Here is a 5,089-nt window from a genome sequence, read left to right as displayed (position 1 = left end):
AATCCTCTGGAGCAACAGAGATAGAAAATTCTAAAAACGTGGGAGCCAGACAAGGTGGGGGAAATATACTCCTCAGTGGGAATGGGGTGGAATTCTCCTCAAGTCCCAACTTTCGTGGTGTGTAAGCGATCCCAAACAGAGTTAAGGGGAGGTGAAATGGAGCTGCCAAACTTCCAAAGAAGAGATTATCTACTTAATTAAAGTTTTTTTCCCCCTTCTAAGTCCTTCAGCCAATCAGAACTCAAGTGCCAGAGAAAGATTGAGTCGATCAAAAGAACACTCCAGGATCCTCCCAGACAAATGCAGAAGAAGGAGACAAGGAAAAGGGGACAAAGAGAGGAACACGGAGAAAGAGGACAAAGAAAGAAGGGGGGTAGGAAAAGAGACATAGCAAATCCCCTCCACATAATCAGCGCTTGGGGTTTCTCTCCTCCCTCTTGCCTATGCGCTCCCGCCCCACCACTACCTCCCCCACCCATGCACACTCACCCGCAGACTGAGACACACAGAGAGGATAGCCTGGTCCCCAAGGGGATTTAGAAGAGACTGTGCTTTCCCGGTTGTCCTTTGTAGGGCTTTGAGCCTTAATCTGCATTCAGAGTAGCTTTCTTCAGAGAAAAATATACCATGTACTGGGTGAGCCTCAGCCCTCTGATTTGCAAATGTGGGGATTCAACCCAACCACCTCTGTAAGTTAGAAAGAAGCCTGGGCTACTTTAGGGTACCCGTGGGTTTCTTCCTTTCAACTTTTCCATGGAACACTTACTTGTTGAACGCCTGTTACATTCTCAACCCCACGCTAGGCAGCGTGGACGTTTTAAAAAGACAAAATGTGATTTCTGCCCTAGAGACACTTACAGCCCAGTATGGTGGTAAGATAAGAATGTAATTTAATAAGGTATTAACTTATTTCAAAGTGCCTGTAAATCACATAGGCTTATTTAGGGAAGGTTTTCTACAGAAGGTAGAATCCGAACTTCAAAGACAGGTTGAGATTTCAATAGGTAACCAAAACCCTAACTTCTTAAGACTCTGGTGGTGAAGCAAGTAGGACACTGAGATTCTTGCCCACACATCTGAGTTGCTGCCCCTTTTGTCCACTAGAGAGGAAGGGTCACCTCAGCCACAGTGTTGGGGTCCTCAAAGGGCCCCCAACTGACTTCCACATGGCCACATCTCCTGTTTTGGCATCCACACCTCCTTTCCTGAGGACTCCCCAGAGGAAATGGTCTTTGTTCTCTTCCTTTCACCCTTGTTGCTCACTCTTCAGAACCCTTTCCAGCCAGATCTACACTGGCAAACTCAACTGACAAATAAAGAATTAGCAGATTAATTCATTATCAAATTATTCACGTGGGATCATTGAGGGCTCTTGACCTAAATATTTTGACTATCTCTGTCATCCACCCGGAATCTTCCAGACCAGGTCGTTATTTGGGAGTCCTAACTGTGACATAAGCTTGGTGGGTTTTGACTCCCACTCAACTTTAGGTCCTCTGTTCTCTCTTCCTTTCCCCCTCAGCTTTATTGAGGTATGATTGACACATAAAAATTGTATAAATTTAAGGTATACAATGTGATATTTTGACAAATGTATATATTATATTGTGAAATGATTGCCACAATCAACTTAATTCACACATCTATCACCTTACATGGTGTGTGTGTGTGTGTGTGTGTGTGGTGAGAAAATTTAAGATCCGCTGTCTTAGCAGATTTCAAGTATTATATACAGTAATACAAGTATTATTAACTATAGTCACTGTGCTATACATTTGATCCCCAAAACTTATTCATCTTACAACTAAAAGTTTATACCCTCCTAGATCTTTCTGTCTTTTATCATTCAGAAAGGAAGCAGCTGGGGGCACCTGGGTGGCTCAGTCGGTGAAGGTTAAGTGGTTGACGCCTCAGATTCTTGGTTTGAGCTCAAGCCTCTGACTCCACTTAGGCTCAGGTTGTGATCTTGGATTCCTGGGATGGAGACCGGCATTTCTTGGCTCAGCAGGGAGTCTCCTTCCCCTCTTCCTCTGCCTACCTCCCCTTGTTCTCTCTCTCTCTCAAATAAATCTTTAAGAATAAGAAAGAAAGAAAGAGAGGAAGGAAGGAAGAAAGAGAGGAAGGAAGAAAGAAAGAGAAAAAGAGAAAGAAGCCAAGTCTTTAAGACCTAGTGTCAAATCCTAGGAAGGTAAAGAGTAATGACTCCTGAATTTCAATCTTGACTTCTTCCCTGACAACAACAGGAACAAAGTTCTTTCTGTTTACTTGACTAGGGAATTAATTCCCAGGGGACAGAAAAAACTTCTAGGAGGTAGAACAGGCTTGGGCGATTTTTTTGTGAAAAAAGAGTAAATTTAAAACAAGTTTCTTGATGCACTCCACCATCACCTCAGAATTTTTTCCCCCAAAGGGAAAATTTAATACCCTTATCTTTTGTAAAAAAATTAATGCATTCTCATTGTAAAAACGTAAGCATGACAAAATGCATAAAGAGTACAAATTCTCTTTGACGACCCACTTCCTACTCTGCCCTCCAGAGTCTGATGCTTAACCAACTGAGCCCCCCAGGCACCTAAGTGGTAAACTCGTTTAAATGATTATTAATGTCCTAACACTCTGCTCCATTTTTTAATCCCTATTTAAAACTTTGATAGTGTCGCATTTGCTTTGTTGTACTTTTTCCTGAGAAAACCTAGAAATGTTCATTTGTCTCTGTATTTAATTGGCAAAAACTTAATGGTCTATGATGTCTCAAGCCCTGGGTAAGACCCTGAATTAAAATGAATAGAGAAGTCTGTCACCACATTTACAGTCCGGAAGAAAGAGATCAGTACACTCAGAAGTGGTAAGGGAAAGAAATGCATGAGACGCTATGAAAGCATAACAGCTGGGTACCTAAAGAAACAGGGGGCGCCTGGCTGGCTCACTTGGTTAAGCATCCGACTCTTGATTTTGGCTCAGGTCATGATCTCTGGGTTGTGGGATCAAGCCCTGAGCTGGGCTCCCTGCTCAACAGAAAGCCTGCTTCTTCCTCTCCCTCTCCCCCGCTTCTATTTCCTCTCTGCCTGTGTCTCTCTCTGTCAAATACATAAATAAAATCTTAACAAAAAAACAAAAAACCAAGAAACAGGAGAGAGCAGACAGGCTTCTGAGCATATGTAAAGAGTGGGGGAGCATCCAAAAAATAAATAAGAGTTCATCAATAGTCACAAGGAGGAAGGGCGTTCCACACAGAAGGAATACCCAATCTGTGAAGCATTGGGGTACCTGTGGAGAACTGCGGGCAGCTCTCTGTGGCTGTAGTGTGGGTGATATGGAGATGGAAGGCCAGAGAATTAGGTAGAATGCAGTGGGGGTGGAGGGTAGGGGAAGGACCTTGTGCTGAGGAGTTTGGATTTTATCCTGAAGGCAACTGGAAACCACCAAAGGGTGATGAGCAGCTGTGTGACATAAAATTTGTATACCTGATGGATTATTTTTTGGCAATGATGGAAGATGGCCTAGATGAGACTAGAGGCAGAGACAATTTAGGGCCAGTGGCAGAAATCCAAGTGACGAGTCTAGAAGACCTGTACAAGTGAATACGGATCCATGTTAAGTGAATGAAAGAGGATGGAATTAGCTTTTTAGCACAACGGAGGCCACTGTGGTTGAATATATGCTTGACACTTCATGCTTACTAAGTTTTCAGTACTTATTATTAATATTTTAATCTATTGTTTTCCAGAGTATTAAAAAAATCTATTCTTTTTTTTTTTTTAAAGATTTTATTTATTTATTTGACAGAGATCACAAGTAGGCAGAGAGGGAGGCAGAGAGAGAGAGGAGGAAGCAGGCTTCCCGCGGAGCAGAGAGCCCGATGTGGGGCTCGATCCCAGGACCCTGGGATCATGACCTGGGCCGAAGGCAGAGGCTTTAACCCACTGAGCCACCCAGGCACCCCCCAAAAAATCTATTCTTAAATTTGATCTCCACACAGGAGCACCTGGGTGGCTTCATTGAGTAAGTGTCTGACTCTTGATTTTGGCTCAGGTCATGACCTCAGGGTTATGAGACAGAGCCCCAAGTTGTACTCGCTGCTGGCCCTGGAGCCTGCTTAAGATTCTCTCTCTCCCTCTGCTCCCCCTACCTGCCATCTCTCTTTCTCTCTCTCCCTCTCTAAAACACACACACACACACACACACACACACAGATCTGAGGGCAATGTTTAGGCAACAGTATCTTTTTTAGATTGAACCAGGCATCCAAAAAACAAGCAAACAAACACCTCTTTATAAACAAAATAAAAAGACTAATAGAAATAGAAATATTTTCAACGTCTATGTTGCTCTTATACAAACTATTAGGATTGAAAAAAAACAGCCCTATTTATATGGGTAAGCTCTTCAAAAGTTAAGAAATAAAAAATCCAAAATGCAGATGAAAAAATTTAGCTTCGCTGGTTTTGAGAAAAGACAGATTAAAACAATGAGATACCACCTTCATTTATCAAACCGGCAACGGTTTTTTTTGTTTTTTTTTAAATGGGACCTGGGGCACTTGGGTGGTTTAGTCAGTTGAGTGTCTGCTCTTGGTTTCGGCTCAGGTCATGATCTCACAGTTGTGGGATCGAGCCCCACGGTGCGCTCTGTGCTCAGCATGGAGTCTACTTCAGATTTTTTCTCCCTCTCCTTCCCACTCACTCTCTCTCTCAAATAAATACAATAAATAAAATCTCTAAAAAAAAAAAATGAGACCCAATATTGACAAGAGTATTGTGTTTTGTCAAATGGTCGCTTTACACATTGAGGAGTATGAATTAATCCAATGCTTTGCAGTGCAATTTGATAATATAAATTTAAATTTTCTTTTTTTTTTTTAAAGATTTTATTTATTATTTGACAGACAGAGACTACAAGTAGGCAGAGAAGCAGGCAGAGAGAGAGGAGGAAGCAGGCTCTCCGAGGAGCAGAGAGCCCGATGTGGGGCTCAATCCCAGGACCCTGAGATCATGACCTGAGCTGAAGGCAGAGGCTTTAACCCACTGAGCCACCCAGACGCCCCTGAATTTAAAATTTCAATCAAAATAATTAACAATAAATAAATAAA

Source organism: Neovison vison, chromosome 2, assembly GCF_020171115.1.
Source record: "Neovison vison isolate M4711 chromosome 2, ASM_NN_V1, whole genome shotgun sequence".
NCBI lineage: Eukaryota > Metazoa > Chordata > Mammalia > Carnivora > Mustelidae > Neogale > Neogale vison.
This window is presented reverse-complemented; position numbering follows the sequence as displayed.